Raw genomic sequence first — 17,605 nt, 5'->3', positions numbered from 1 at the left:
TGCCCGCCATTTTTGTAAAAGACTAAATCTGAGATGCCCTCATATCTAAATTTGAATATTTTTATGTGTAGTATGTGTGGTACAAATTATATGCTTCTACCATTAAATGCACAATAATTGTTATATTATTATTTGCACGAATCTGCCGCACATCGGTACCTACATGTGAAGATGTGTTATGCATGTATTAAATGGTAATTAATATAGGTAACTAAAGAAATCAAAATATTTCCTAAAAAATAAGTTTACGCTATTTTCAACGCCGGTAGCACCTTTTTAAAAAATTAATATATACAGGGTGAAAGAATTGAAAAAGAAAACAACACATTTTTACATAAAAAAAAAAACAATAAAAACACAAATTCTGGTAAACCAATTCTTCCGGTTCAAGACCTCGATATTATTCATCAAAAAAAGAACATATATACCAAATTTGGTTGAAATCTCGTTCAAAAGTTATCGTTCTATTAGTTACATATGTATAGTCGCCATTTTGAATGCCCGCCTTTTTTGTAAAAGGAACAAAAACTGAGATGGCCTCGTATCTAAATTTAAATCTCTATATGTGTTGTATACGTGGTCCAAAATATATGCTTCTACCATTAAATGCACAATAATTCTTATAATATTTGCACGAATCTGCCGCATATAGGTATATGTGAAGATACGTTTTGCACTTAATAAATGGTAATTAACATAACTAAAAAGTTAAAAATATTTCCTAAAACATATTTTTACGCTTTGTTTTAATGGCCGTATTAGCTATTTGAAAAATTAATACATACAGGGTGAAATAATTGAAAAAAAAACAACATATTTTTACATAATAACCAGAAAAAACACAACTTCTGGTAAACCGATTCTTCCGGTTCAAGACCTCGATCTTATAAATCAAAAAAAGAACCTATAGGGCTTTTCATTCACAGTCATCTGTTTCGAGCTCCTGTCATGTGTCACATAATATTAATATATCTACGTCGTACGTTATTGATATAACCAATGATACAAACCAAAGACGTATGACGTAGATATATTAATATTGTGTGACACATGACAGAAGCTCGAAACAAATGCCAATCGACGAAAAGCCCTATATACCAAATTTGGTTGAAATCTGAAGTCTCGTTCAAAAGTTATCGTGCTATTAGTCACATATGTATAGTCGCCATTTTGAATCCCCGCTATTTTTGTAAGAGGCAAAATCTGAGATGGCCTCCTATGTAATTTCGAACCTTTATATGTGTAGGATATGTGGTCCAAATCATATGCACAATTCTTATAATATTTGCACGAATCTGCCGCACTAACAATCTATAAAGCGAGTTGACTTTTTAAAAATTGCTACGTGACTGAAAAGATTAAGAAAAAATTTTATTGAAAAAAATTTATAAAAGGTATAAAATTTATTAAAATCCCATACAGGGCTACATCAATCACAGAACGTTTTGGATATATAAAATATCATCATCAGTGCTAGAACTGGTTGATCACATGCTGAGCGACAAAAAAATACCGGGTACACACCCATTAAATGATACAAAAATTTGTTACTTTAACATTATTATTTAAAATTCCAAACGATGGATAAGATATATAAAAGATATATTATATAATAAAAAAGGGCCCTTAGGCACTGTATAACACCCCCATCACGTGGGTTGCTGGGCAGGTGGAATTGAAATACCATAGTTTCGCATAAGTGTCATCTAGTACATTTTTTCACGGTTTTTGCTGTAAATTTTAAAGAACCGCTTGGATTGACATGAAATTTGGCATACGTATAGCTAACATGTCAAAGAAAAAAGTGATATGGTGCCGATGTGTGCTTTTGCCCTAGGGGTGAGTTTCACCCCTTCTCGGGGGTGAAAAAATATGTGTTCAAGATAAGTCCCGAAATTGATAAACTGACTAATTTTAAGTAACTTTTGTTCTATAGAGTTTTTTCACTAAATCAATACTTTTAGAGTTATTTGCAAGTGAATATGTTCATTTTTCAACAAAATAACCACGTTTTTAGACGGTTTTTCGCAAATAACTCAAAACGTATTCATTTTGACGAATAAAATATTCTTACCAAAACTATAGCCTATAAAAAAGAAAAAAAAACGGTGTATATGTTAGGTCTCTATACCTAGCAGAAGCAGAGTTATAGATAATGAAAAATAAGTTCATATTCGAAAAACTCCAAATAGAATAATTCAATGTGAAATATTAAAATAATGAAGCATTCTTGGGGAAAATACATTACAACTTTTTTAAAGTGTTTAAAAAAAGCTTTATTTCTGTTTTTATAAAAAAAATTTCTAGCATCAATTAATGTAACCAAGTTACGCTCAAAATAAAGTGGGTCCCTTTTGTTTTGGCAAAAAAAATCAGGAAGATCACCCCCCAATTAGCAACTTAAAAGAAATTAATCGTTACCGCTTCATAAGTTACTTTACTTATGTTGTGTTTATATGATCTGTAAGTTTCATCGATTCAATGTGCTTATTTTTGAAAAAAGTTAGTTTTAAAGTAAAATTTTTAAAAAATTTAATTTTGAAAAAATGCTTTTTTTTCAAAAAAACTTAAAAATTGTTAGAGATACCAGAAATTTTAAACAATACAAAACGTCGGCTTTACTTTTCTGAATATTTTGTATTTTTTTGTTTTTCTGTAAGACAAAAATTGGTTAAGATTCTGTATTTCTAAATTTGCATACACTCGTGATAAGTGACTCGTTCAAGCCCTTTGAACTACAGTTTTTTCAAAAATAAGGACTTTGAACCGATGAAACTTACAGATCATAATATGATCAATACATACGCGAGTAAAAAACTTGTGAGTTGGTAACAATTAAGTTCATTTGAAATGCTAATTAGGGAGTGATTCTCCCGATTTCTTACCAATAAAAAAGGGACCAACTTTATTTTGAGGTGAACTTGTTTACTTTTGATGCTACAAATTTTTTTTAAACAACAAAAGTAAGCATTTTTTAAACACTTTAAAAAAGTTAAAATGAGTTTTGCCCAAAAAAGCTTCGTTTTTTGGTTATGGCACGTTAAAATATTCGATTTGGAATTTGACGAATATGAACCTATTTTTCATTAGCTCTAAAGCCGATGCCGCACTGCAGGATGCTAGATCGTGGCTTGGAGGGTGGATTTTAAAGGTGGATGGTGGAGGGTCGCTGCATCCTGGACGCAGTGAAAGAGTGAAATGAAGTCAGAAGTCAGTATCCAACTGACTGCTGAGGAACCGTTTGTTTCATTTGTTACGTTACATTTGGTTTGTTTTTAGCATATCGTCATATAAGAGGTACAACTCACTCACTAAACTTTTCATAAAGTGAAGAAAAATCGACTTAAAGGCAAAAATTGTTTTTCTAAATTCCCCTGATTTGAATATTGGATTTTTTTCAATGCAACTGCAAAGAATAAATAAAACAGATATTTTAAGCCATGTTTCGTCACATAGTGGGTCTGCTGGGTCCCAAATTGCCCTTCTTTTATACACAGCACTTATTACGCTTTCCTCCATAGCGAGGCTACCCGGATGGATTATCAAACACGACTGATATGGGTGGATAGACGCCTGGCGGACCACCGGATGGTTAGATGGTAGTTGGAGGCCACTGCGGCTACCGCCGTTGTATTATTCGTGGTATAAGTAGCTGGATGGTCCCCAGGCAAGTATCTACCATCCACCATCCTACCAAACTTCCTACACTGCGGCATCGGCCTAACTCTGCTTCTACTAGGTATAGTGACCTAATATACACCCCATTTTTCACTTTTTTATGTGCTATATTTTTGATAAGAATTTTCTTTCGACCAAATATTTACTTTTTGAGTTATATCGAAAAACCATCTGAAAACGTGGTTATTTTGTAAAAAAATTTACATATTCACTCGCAAATAACTCGAAAAGTATTAACTTGGTAAAAAAACTTTATAGAACAAAAGTTGCTTAGAATTAGTCGTTTTATCCAGTTCCTGACTTATTTGGTACATATATTTTTCACTCCCAAAAGGGGGTGAAACTCACCCCTCGGGCAAAAGCACACATCGGCACAATATCACTTTTTTTCTTTGACTTGTTAGCTATGTGTATGCCAAATTTCATGTCAATCCAAGCGGTTCTTTAAAATTTAGAGGTTTTGCAATATTTTACCTTTAAAGAACGTACTAATCATAATATGATTAGTACTAATATTATTAGTACTAGTATTATTAGTACTAGTATTAATATTATTAACATCAAATTATATTTATTTTTTCTATATTTCCTATACAAATTGTTTCTTTAATATGTATATAAATAATGCAACCCGATGTTTGTTTTTTTACTAGATATATTTAATTACTATACGAGAAAAATATGTCATAATATTAATATAACTCATATGATAACAAAGTATTAATAACAACAAAAAGCAGCAATATATAGATGAATTGCAGAATATTTATTCACCAGAAGTGAGTAGATAAAATGAAAATATTGGCAAATATATTGAGTAATATAATTTGTGAACTTTTCTTAGAAAAACTGACTAACTATTAGTCTAGGCGCCAGAGGGAGTTTAGGTCTCCTAAGTAGATTAACGTTTTTTATATTTTTATATAAATACACTGCGCGTCAGAGAAAACGGGCACCCCAAAAAATGGGTCATTTTTAATCTCCCATATCTCCTAAACTTGTTGTCCGATTTAAGTAATTGTTTAGTATGCTAGAGCCCTATTCTTTAGCAATATCGCTTTAATAATATTGTTGCTAAAAAGGTAAATTTTCATTGTATACCGGGTGTACGAATCAAACTGTGTTTTTTTCTCAAAGTTCGAAACACCCTGTGGAATATTCTAGCATTTATAAAATACTGAAATTAAAACACAACCATATCCTCAGATTTTCGTAACATTCTGGTTTTTGATTCATTCGCTTATGTTGGATAATACAAAAGTTAGGTACTTTAACAACTAGTCATGTTCTTCATCAGTACAGGCTGTTTCTAAATAAGTGCGACAAACTTTAAGGGGTAATTCTACATAAAAAGTAATGACCGTTTGCTTTGTAAACATATGTCCGCAAATGCTTCGTTTCCGAGATACGGGATGTTGAATTTTGTCTTACAAACTGACGATTTATTTATTGCCCTAAAACCGGTTGAGATATGCAAATGAAATTTGGTAGGTTTTAAGAGATAGTTATTGCGCATTTTTTTATATGCAATTAAGAATTTAATATTCACATTTATTATTACCCGTATGCATGCCAATGGTGAATATGAAATTCTTAATTGTATGTCAAAAAATGTACAATAACTACGTCTTAAAACACACCAAATTTCATTTGCATATCTCAACCTGTTTTAAAGCAATAAATAAATCGTCAGCTTTTAAGAAAAACCTCAATATCCCATATCTCGCAAACGAAGCTTTGCGGACATACGGTTATAAAGACGATTATTTACGATAAATACGATTATTTTTTAATGCAGAATTACCCTTTAAAGTTTGTCGCACTTATTTAGAAACACTCTGTACTGATGAAGAACATGTCTAGATGTTAAAGTACCTAACATTTGTATTATCCAACATAAGTGAATGAATCAAAAAACAGAATGTTAAGAATACCTTAGGCTATAGTTGGGTTTTAATTTTAGTATTTTAAAAATACTAGAATATTCCACAGGGTGTTGCGAACTTAAAAAAACACAGTTTGATTCATACAACCGGTACCCAATGAAAATTTACCTATTTAGCAACAATATTATTACAGTGATATTGTTATTGAATAAGGCTATAACATATTAAAAAATTTCTTAAATCGGAGACCAGGTTTAGGAGATACGAGACATCAAAAATTATCCATTTTTTGGGTGCCCGTTTTCTCTGACGCGTAGCGTATATGCTTTTGATATTTTATTTCCGCTTTTAATTTTGGATGTCGAGTTTCTAATTTTCAATTTTCGAATGAAAATTGTCCCTTTTAATGGCGGTTAAATTTAATGGCGGTTAAAACCCCCTTATTTTAAATGTAATTGTTTCAGCTTTAAAAAACTTTGCAGAATTACTTTATCTTAAATATTAATTAATTTTAATTAAACATTAAAAATTTCACTAAAAGGTTAGGAACTAATTTCTCTATAAGAAATTTAAATACAATTAAGCTATAAAGTTTGAAAATCTGCCGGCATCGATGGGCATATCCGATTGTTCTCATAACTCACAGAAGCCAGAGTTATGATAAAACTGTAGCAAGTAACTCAGAAATTCGGAATAAAAATAAACGATGGAAAAACAAAAATGATGATGAATCTTATTTCCAAAGAGCTTATAGAAATATACAAATCGCTTATAGAAACATGTGAGTACTCAGCAGAGTAGTTAGGTTGGGTTGCATTCGTAAAAATGAGGGACAGTTTTAATCCAAATATCCCAATCCATTTAAAAATAAAAGCTTTAAACCAATGCGTTATACCAGTTCTCACATAGTAAGCAGAAAACTTAATTTTCACAAAAACATTAGCGAAAATATGTTACACATTGTAAAATTGAGAGACCAATGCTTGAAATAAGCTTGAGAAGTAGACTGTGAACTGAGGAAGTTCACAGACAAACCTGAATTGAAAATCTGTTCGAACTTATTACAAGGCAAGAATGGAGGTGGTCAGGACAAGTTGCAAGAATGAAAGACGTAAACAAAAAATTGCTTGAGTGGAGACCACCGGTAGACAAACAAATCTGGCGAAGACGAGATGAACGGACGACCTCAAAAAATTGTAACCAATTGGATAACAGATGCGCAGAAAAAAATAGGTGTAAATATCTGGGGGAGGCCTATATTCAACAATTGGCAAATCAGAGCTGATTGATGATGATAATGATGAATTCTAAGGCATAAATCAAAATATATAAAAACAACTTTGAGCTTGCTGATCACATTGGAAATCGAACTTTAGATGATTAAGCAATGTATAAATGTTCTGCTGACAGTTCAAACCAGTCTAGCAGATTGCTCAGATTATTTTTCTCATCTTCTTTAGCATCTGGTGATTTTTAACTCAGTAGACTCAGACACAGAAGATATTAAAAATCAACCTATAAAACCATATTTCAGAAGATTTTAGCAGTCTAGCAGATCGCTCAGATTATTTTTCTCATCTTCTTTAGCATCTGGTGATTTTTAACTCGGTAGACTCAGACACAGATAATATTAAAAATCAACCTATAAAACCATATTTCAGAAGATTTTAGCTTTTGTTGTTGTTTCTTTACTGAGGATCCAACATTCTAATCCATATAGGAGAACTGTGAATACGTTATATTACACCTGGCTCATTCTTTTGGTAAGACATATTTCTGGTAATGAAAACAGTTACTTCATTTTTATAAACAGTTTTTGAAAATTATTGTATACTATTACAAAGTAAATAAACAAACAATTATAACGCAAAACATGTTTTTGAAGTATGAAAATTAAGAAAAATCCATGGCATGTAAAGTATTAATCAGCAGACTGGCAAAACAAAAGTATTTCTACCAATGCATGGAATGTTTGTAAATCTGTATTGTAGTCCTGTTGCCAGGGGGGGGATACAACGGCCTCCTTAATTCAGATGGACCTACCCAAGTTTTTTTATCTATTTTGACCCGTAAAACATGAATTTTATGGGTAACAGTTGATCCGGATATCGATAAGTTTGTTATAAACAAAGAACTTGAGGAATTACATAACAGCGATTTTTCGCAAAACAAAACATTTTTTTGTATTTTTTGGGTGATTCTCAGCAAAAAATGGTCTTAAAAGTTTTTTCGTAGGATGCATAGTTTTAGAGATAAACGCGGTTGAACTTTCAAAAAATCTAAAAAGTGCAATTTTTGAACCCGAATAACTTTTGATTAAAAAATAAAATAGCAATTCTGCTTACTGCGTTTGAAAGTTCAAGTCAAATTAAATCGGTTTTGATTATTTGCTTTGCTAAAAATTAAGTTTTTATTTGTTAAACAAAGCCGTAAACACATAGTGTTTCCCGTGCCCAATGCATGCGTTTTAATGTTCGTAATCTACGTAAAAATTGTCTGTATATGCGCGCCTACTCGTTCGATTTCAAATGGGAAATGCATTGAAAACATCATTCAATCACTATGTGTTTATAGCTTTGTTTAACAATAAAAAAATTAATTTTTTAGCAATGAAAGTAATCAAAACCGATAGAATTTGACTTGAACTTTCAAATGCGGTAAGCAGAATTGCTATTTTATTTTTCAATCCAAAGTTATTCGGGTTCAAAAATTGCAATTTTTCGATTTTTTGAAAGTTCAACCGCGTTTATGTCGAAAACTATGCATCCTACGAAAAAACTTAAAAACATTTTTTACTTAGAATGATCCAAAAAATACAAAACAATGTCTTGTTTTACGAAAAATCGCTGTTATGTGATTCCTCACGTTCTTTGTTTATAACAATCTTATCGACATCCGGATCGACTGTTACCCAAAAAATTCGTGTTCTACGGGTCAAAATACATAAAAAAAACTTGGGTAAGTCCATCTGAATTAAGCAGGCCGTTGTAACCCCACTGGTGACAGGACTATTGCCCCAGTTCCCAATATACTCGTATTTTTTCGCAAATGTAGCACTTAGTGCTAGGTTTGTTCTAGTTTGTTCTGTAATTTTGAAGTTTGCTTTAGTAGTATTTTGTATTTTGACAACGAGTCCCGATTTGGGCTTCAAAACGTTAATAAAATCATTCTTTTTGGTAAAATTGTGGCTTATTTCCCATTGAAAATAGTTGATTATATAAATGCCACAAGGAAATAGCTTCAGAACAACAAAAATAAAAGAATTATTTAAAAAAATTTTAACTTTACATAAACTTGTACGGCCCACTCGAAAACAAAAACTTTCCGGAATATTCAAACAATTAGACACTTAGTGCTAAGTTTGTTCTACCTCTAGGCGAAATAATGTAATTAGTTTCCGATAAACAAAAAAGTTATTCAACATAAAATGTGGCGCTCCAATTTTACGTAAAGCTTGACTGACTGCCCCATATAGAATCGAAACGATTAGAGAAAATCTGAATAAACCATAAGTTAGTGCTAGGCTTGTTCTGCATTTTTGCCAAAGCGTTTAATTTGTTCTGCATAAACAAAAAAGATATACAAGATATAATGTGGCGCTCCAATTTTACTTAAAGCTGTTTCCACCTCGGTATGTAATATACTATGTATAACAGTTTGGCCTAAAAACAAATTCACTTCCAATTTATAATTACGTACAATGGGCGCAAAAGTTAATGACTCAAATATGAAATGCCAAATAGATTCCAAACTTGATTATAAACGTACTGTACTAGTTATCATTTTTTTCTCAACCTTGCTCAGTTACACTGGTTAGGTGAGCTTTCATTAATTCTTCCTTTCTTATTAAAATACCTTTTTCGTTACAAAAGTCTTATGTTGAATCATTACTGTTTGGGCCCACTGTACTTTATGAAAATTTTAACTTCAACCTCGTGTAAACATATTGCTTTTTAATTATAACAAATGTAGCTCTCTCTTCTCTATTTTTTTTTCATTTGATTTTGATACGACACAGATCAACAATTATATTACATACCGAGGTGGAAACAGCTTTAGGTAAAATTGCAGCGCCAAATTATATCTTGTATATATTTTTTGTTTATGTAGAACAAATTAAACGCTTTGGCAAAAATGCAAAAAAAACCTAGCACAGCACTAACATGTTTGTGGTTTGTTCAGATTTTCTCTCATCGTTTGGATTCTAAATGGGGCAGTACAGCTTTACGTAAAATTGGAGCGCCCCATTTTATTTTGAATAACTTTTTTGTTTATGCGAAACTAATTACTCGCTTTAGCCTGGAGGTAAAACAAACTTAGCACTAAGTTTCCTATCTGTTTGAACATTCCGAAAAGTATTTGTTTTCGAGTGGGCCGTACAAGTTTATGTAAAGTTAAATTGACACATGATTTTTTCAATAATTCTTTTATTTTTTTAGAACAAACTTCAAAATTACGAAACAAACTAGAACAAACCTAGCACTAACTGCTACATTTGTAAAAAAATATATTGGGAACTGGGGCAATACAGGTTTACAGACATATTCATGGAAGTTCCAAACATACTTTACCATAATATTAAAACAATTAACGGTTTTAGGTAGGTATTATCCAGTTTTTAAAACACAATAAAATATGAATTTATTAGTTTACTTCTAGGTTTAATTATTCATATGATGCAAATAGGTTTATATCTGGACATACACAATTACACAAGCTAATAACACTTATATGGAATGAAGAGAAAATTCCAATAAAATAACACGAAAGTATAATAATCCCCATCTACAAAAAGGGAGACAAAACCAAGTGCTCTAATTATAGAGACACCCTATTAATTAGGCTAACACTATTTGTAGAAAATTTCATAGGCGAATACCAAGCCGGATTCAGAAAAAATAGATCGTCCATAGATCAGATTTTTACTCTAAGGCAACTGCTTGAAAAAGGATGGGAATTGCGACAAGCGGCAGCATGAAAAGGGATCAGATGTGGAATACAATGGAAGAAGTTCCTAGAAAACTTATTCAGCTCGTTAAACCTTTGCATGCTGATGACGTCTAAAGAACGTCATACTGTTACTACTGCCGAGTGAACATTACATCTTCAGGCGTCATATGCAGATATTCACAACATTCGTTTAGAGGGTTGGCAAATACTTTTAAGCGCGGGCCAAAATGAAATTTTCAAAATGTCTCCCGGGCCGGAGACCTATACCCAGCATGTACGCTGCGCACACGCTAATGTTTTTGGTGGAGGTTTTTCTCTGCCTCAGAAAGTTTTTTGACATAAATACTATAAGCATAATTTTAAAGCATTTCGACAAATACATTTGACTGTTAATAATAAATAATAATAATAATAAATTGTTTTACTTGTGTGTATATGCGAACAATTTGTTCTCAGTAAAATTACGAAATTTTTGATATGGTCCATTATATTAAGCCATAACAGGGATCCAGATAAAAAATGAAATTCAGAAATTCAAGAGAAGCTTTTTTGAAGATGAGGAAATTTCTGAGCAACCAAAGCTTCAATCTGCAAATCTCATATCGGATGGTAAAATGTTATGTCAAGTCAACCATCACAGTCGAAATTCAAAAGTGTAACTTATGTGGTATGGTCATGTAGAAAGAATGGACGACGACAGGCTGCCAAAACAAATTTTAAATTGAAGGCCAAGCAAAGAAGGAAGAGAGGAATGCCGAAACAATCCTGGCTGGGTGTCATTCAGAAGACAATGTCGGAAAAGAACCTCAATCCTGGCGAATGTAACGACGGACGAAGCTGGAAACTGGGAACCGGAAGGCGGAGAACCCTATAAAAAACCGGGATGATAATAAAAATGTTGTGTCCACTTATTCTTCGTTATTGGATTGTTAATGCTAACTTAGTGAGAAAGCTAGAAGCTTTTGAGATGTGGCTTTTTAGGAGAATTTTGAAAATACCATGGACCGATTATATTACGAACGAAATGATGTTGCACAGAATGGGAAAGGAACAGAGAACTTTGACCATCATTAAAGGGAGAAAGACAGCAAGGAGAAAGGGCACATACTAATAAATGATAAGTTGTAAGTTGGTGCAGCAGCTGATTATGAAGGGTAAAATCGAAGGAATAGGGCCCTGGTAGATGACAAATACCCTGGCCGTAAAATATTCGAGCCTGGACCGGGTTAAACATACAGACGCTTTTAAGAATAGCAGAAGATAGAGATTCATTATTTATATGAACACTCAAACACTAATACTGTTGATTTCAACAAAATCGCAAAAAAGAGATTAAGAGCGTAGGCGCAACAATTCGGACCAATGCTTTTTAAATGCATTCCTTTTTTTCGAATCCTGAGAAAACTAATATTTTTGAAAAATTTAAATGCAAAATGAAAGATTACATTATTACCGAGGGCCAAAAGTCCCTTAGAAAAAACAAAAAGTTTCTTTTGAATAAGATATCTAAAATTAAAAATAACACTAATTTTTTTCTTTTTTTTTTTCACCCCTGCGACTTACTTAAATAAGCATTGTAGAAATTTTCAGGGACTTTCGGCCCTCGGCAGTATAATTTTCTCAGAATTCGAAAAAAATGAATGCATTTAAAAAGCATTGCGCTTATGCTCTTAAAAAAAGCTTGCGGGATTTTTCAGCAGGCCGGATAAAGTAAGCAAAAGGGCCGGATTCGGCCCGCGGGCCGCCTTTTGCCCACCCCTGGTTAGAGGTTAGTATTTGTTTGACTTTGATTGAAACAAGTTGTATTTCTATTGAGTACGTAGATAAAAGTGTCTTGATAACGTCAGTTTAGATTCATTATGGATGAAGCAATTCCAGGACAATCTCGACCAAAACACTACAATGTAAATTCAGCGAAAAATCGAGTTAGAACCCAGATCGCGTTAGGTATATTTCGTCAGCAATGAATGGGTTAAGATATGTGTACATGGTTGTAGATCTAGACGGATATGTAGAAAACTAGAATCGTTTGACAAGAACAGAATGTAACATGAAAGAATCGTTTCAAGTAAACAGTGACTTGAAACAAGAAGACGCGCTGTCACCTCCGCTTTTTAATATATTCCTGGAAAAAGAAGTAAGAAAAGCACAAATTGGAACAGAGCTAGTGGACCAATTAGAAGCAGTGAATGGACCAAAATTACTATTTGCATACGCGGATGACATTAACATCGTGGGTAACACAATCACCAATATGAAGGAGACTTTTAATAAATTAGAGGTAGAAGCAAAATAAGTGGTATAAGGGTGAGTCAAGAGAAAACAAAATATATATGCACTAAGAGAAAAAAGAGTCGAGATAAAATAGGGCAACATGTTACAATAGACGCATATAACTTTTGAAAGAGTGGAGAGTTTTAAATATCTCGGGACGACAATCATCACAAAAATAATGATATTACGGAAGAGATAAAAGGGAGAATTCAGGCAGCAAACAGATGTATGTATATCCTCCAGATCACTATTAAATCTAAGAGCCTAACACTAACATTATGCATCAGGATATATAAAACAGTAATTAGACTGGTGTTCATGTATGGGAGACGTAGACATTAACAAAAGCAATGGAAAGAAAACTTGGATATTTTGAAAGAGAACAAATGCCGAGGTCAAAGGGATATATAATGCTAGCGACGTCGTCAAAGAAATTAAATCTCAAAGCCGAAGATAGGCTAGCCATGTCCAAAGACTCCCTAATAACTGCCTTAGCAAATTAATCTAGATGGAAGCCTTAGCAGGCAGGAGCGAAAAGAAGAAGAAATACGTTTTCTATTGCTATCTTTTGTTTCAAACATGCACCACAAAAAGGTAAAAGAGCAAAGGTCAACTGTAGGAGGATGACATGGTAGACGATATAGAAAAGAAAGAGATAAAAATAAGGAAAATTTTATTTAAAAAAAACTGATTATACAGAGTGGGCCAAATAAAAGGAGCCACCCCGATATTTGGCAGTATTTATTAGATTTTAAGAAAATAAAAAAACAGGTCAATTTTTGATCTAAGGGGGACACATTTTTACGATACAAACATCTGTCATTTGTCAACTCCCTCCCTTCCACTTCCCCCACCCCTTATTTTTTAATAGGGAATAGGGGTCGTGTGCTAGCTCATTTGAAAGGTTATTCAATTCTCTATTCAGTAATATCAACATCGACTTAAAAATGTATACAGGGTGTCCAAGAAAAATTATTTTGAATTAAATTATTTGACACAAAAAGAAGAATGTATGTAATTTATTTAACTCGGAACACATTCTACTGCTGACAGAAAGCAGAAAAAAATGTTTTTTGATAAATAGACATTGCTTTTTGCTTAATTTTAATGTTCAAGCTTCCACCCATCTGCCTCTTGGTAGGTTGAATATTGAATTTAAGCAACAAACAGTATTTATCTATCAAATAAACATTGTTTTCTGTTTCTTATCAGCAGTAGAATCTATTCTGAGTTAAATAAATTACATACATTCTTCTTTTTGTGTCAATTAATTTAATTTAACCCTTAACTACAGACATCCCAATATTATCACGTAACTACAGACTCCCGGTATTTTTTACCGGTCATTATAAAATAGAGTCAAAATATAAAGTTAATAATAAAAAACAAAAACGTTTTGCATTATGTGTTTTTATGGAGTCTCTAGATATGGGAAAAATGGTAAAATGAGTGGTTTTAATAATATAATACAATATTTTTGAAGAATAATCTATTAAACCAGAATATCGGTAACATTTTTGGTCTATTGAAACAAACGGCCATAAATGCTATGGACAAAAATTTAAACTTTTTTTTAACAAATAAACGTAACATAGAATCACAAAGGAAATATAAAATAGCATCCACGAAAATTTTTACATCCATGAAAAAAGATCTGCAAGGGGTAAAATTGTAATAAAATTAAATGGCAATTCCATTTTTGCAAAGTGGCTTCAAAATTTTTATCTTCAAATTTAACCTTCATTGAAGGTCCAGGATGTCTTCCACAGTCCATTTCTTTACTTTTTCCCCAAAAACACAGAAAAATAATGTAAACATTTCAGATTTACAAATATAGTACTCATATAAAAATACTCCCTTAACACAGACATCCGGTAATTTTTACCGGTTAAGATTTTTGATGTGTACCAGAAAAGAAAATATTGACAATACACAATACACGCTTTGACTAGCATTGTTATATAAACTGCCCGAGAGGTACAGAGACACATGAACTTGTAAGTTGTGAGGTTACCACGAAATCCACATTTTGGGAATGCCCGCCGGTAAAAAATACCGGATGTCTGTAGTTAAGGGTTAAAATAATTTTTGTTGGACACCCTGTATAAATTTTTATGTCAATGTTGATATTACTGAATAGAGAATTGAATAACCTTTCAAATGAGCTAGCACACGCCCCCTATTCCCTATTTAAAAATAAGGGGTGGGGGAAGTGGAAGGGAGGGAGTTGACAAATGACAGATGTTTGTACCGTAGAAATGTGTCCCCCTTAGATCAAAAATTGACCTGTTTTTTTATTTTCTTAAAATCCAATAAATACTGCCAAATATCGGGGTGGCTCCTTTTATTTGGCCCACTCTGTATATACAATTATATAATAAAAAAGCGTATTGGTCCTATACCTATTTGTTATTATTCTAATCAATTTCTTAAACGACTTAAAATCGTAAATGTTAAAAGGGTTGCATTTTCATGTTTTTGTGTTTTTATTCTCAGAAAGGGTTTTAAAAAGGAAATTGCACAAACAACAGTAAGCTACAACAAAGAAGGGAATATAAGAATGACAACAGTATTTAAAGGTTAATGAGTAAGTAATTTAAAAGCACTAAATAATATTTTCAAAGCTATTTCAAAATTTTATATTTTTCAAAATAGTATTGATTTTAAAACTACATTAAACTGTAGACAGATGCCATAATTTTTGAATCGTTTTGCAACAAAAAATGTAACTGCAGATGCAACTGGAATGCAGTAATGTTTGAAATAATTATTTGAATTCCCCTTAATATGCTCCGCGTTAAAAATAACTGTAACGAAACTCAATCCCAGCTTTGTTTTTGCAACTTATTTTTAGGTCCACGAAAAATCTTTTATTTTTGTTGAATTTCTGTGAAGACAAACGACCGCTGACACTAAGGTATCTCAACGCTTAATAAAAATACCTCTTTATTAGTACTGGTGAAAAAAAGTGGTACGCATTTATCATACTCGAAATATTTAGAAAATTTCGTAAAAGTGAATGTTTTACTTACAGTTTAAAGGATTTCAAAATCAATCAAAAATAACTTTGCTGCATACAGGCCGGCGGATGACTAATTTTGTCTGAGCGTCCCCAGTGTCCAGCGGGTAAGACGGCGACGCCGACGTCTGGTGCGCATCTCGGCGTCGCTGTACAGGGTCGATCAGATAAGTTGGAGATATTTCCGGAAAAAAGAAATATGTAGGAACCTAAGCCTAAGAATGTACTTACTCTATACCTTCACCTTCCTAGATAGATAGGATTCCTACTGTTAACGAGTTGTACTTTGTCGAATTTTTTGGAAATAAGCCACAAACTAAATAATTTCACTTTTTGACGATTAAATGATCTGATAATCTTAGTTTAAGGATGTGGCTAGTTATAATTCTTTGCTATACTTCGCTCAAGTACTTTTTTATTTATTTTATTTATTTTTATTTATTATTTATACATATGACCTGGCCTCTAGTGACTAATCCAGGTCGTTTTTTCCTGATGGGATTACAGATATTTTTTTTATATTTTTACATTTTTTACTCAACTATTAAATCTATTTTTACAATAACAATTTGCCATAATCTCTTAATTACGTATAACAAACAAATTTAAATAAACAATTTAAAATATTTTTGGTACTATCAACTCCCTTCTAAGTTATAAAGACAGTCCCTCTATTTTCAGAAGAGAGTTGGTAGTTTTTTTTTATTTTTTTTTTATTTTTATGAATTATGTATTGAATTATTATTTTTATTTATTTATTTTATATTGAATTATTATTATTATAATTGTAAATATCTATTTTTGAATTTATATTTTATTTTATTTATTTTAACTTTATCTTACTCAACTTCATCAGGGCTGGATTATTGGTTGTCTTCTTCTATTATTATAGATTTCTTGTTGTTTTTTAGATATTATTTGTGTGAGATTGTTTAATATTTCAAAATATTCTTCATTTTGTAATATATCTCTTATTTCAATTCTTTCTAATTTTCTTCTCATTTCTCTGTGTTCTTCATTTTCTATAGTATTTTCACAATGTAACACTATATGTTCTGGTGTACCTAGTTCTCCACATTCACAATATGCATCATCTTTTAAGTTAAATCTTTCCAAATATGTTGGGTACGGTCCATGTCCTGTTAAAAAGTGTATTAAACCTTGTTTTGGATTAAAATAATTTGGAATGTTTTCTAATATTGGTATAAAATTGTATAAACGTCTAGATTTTGTTGAATTTTCTTATTCATTTTGTCTTTTTCTATTTATTATTTCTTTTAATTCTCTTTTATTTCTTATATCTAATCCTATTATTTGTATTATTTTTTCATATTTTTCTTTTTTTTAGCCAATAATTACATGCTCTTTTTTGTGTTTCTAAATGCATTGGCATTACTCCAGTTAAAACTGTGAGTGCCTGTGTTGCAGTTGTTCCAAATGCTCCCGTCATTCTTACAAGAAATCCTCTCTGAGCTCTATTTAATTTTTCTGCGTTTTTTTTATTTATTAATCTATGTGCCCATACACTTGAACCGTACCCTACAATTGATGCAAGTATTGTACTTACAGTCGGAAAAATGAAAGAATACCCATGAACGAACATATAAAACACCCTGTATTTTCCTGTCACCGTGTCACAAAGAAAATTGTCCAGTGCAAGTACATGTAACAATAATTATTACATGTACTTGTGCTGGCCAATTTTTTGTGTGACACAGTGGCAGGAAAATACAGCGTGTTTTATATGTTCGTTCATGGGTATTCTTTCGTTTTTCCGACTGTAGGTATATTCTCATCT

At 32.0% G+C, this 17,605-nt stretch overlaps 1 protein-coding gene across 2 annotated transcripts in view; it reads right to left on the bottom strand.

The window, feature by feature from the left end:
- The window catches only part of LOC114333079 (uncharacterized), a 212,749-nt gene extending 196,777 nt beyond the window's left edge, over positions 1-15,972 (bottom strand). The window contains exon 1 of one of the 2 annotated variants that reach the window (XM_028282914.2): positions 15,821-15,972. The gene's annotated coding sequence lies outside the window, so the exon portion shown is untranslated. The remainder of the gene's footprint in view (positions 1-15,820) is intronic. The other variant, XM_028282906.2, reaches the window with a different exon arrangement.
- Between the last annotated feature and the right edge of the window lie 1,633 nt (positions 15,973-17,605).

Source organism: Diabrotica virgifera, chromosome 1, assembly GCF_917563875.1.
Source record: "Diabrotica virgifera virgifera chromosome 1, PGI_DIABVI_V3a".
NCBI classification, from domain to species: domain Eukaryota; kingdom Metazoa; phylum Arthropoda; class Insecta; order Coleoptera; family Chrysomelidae; genus Diabrotica; species Diabrotica virgifera.
Note: the sequence above shows the minus strand (reverse complement) of the source record. Positions and strands in the feature narration are given on the sequence as shown.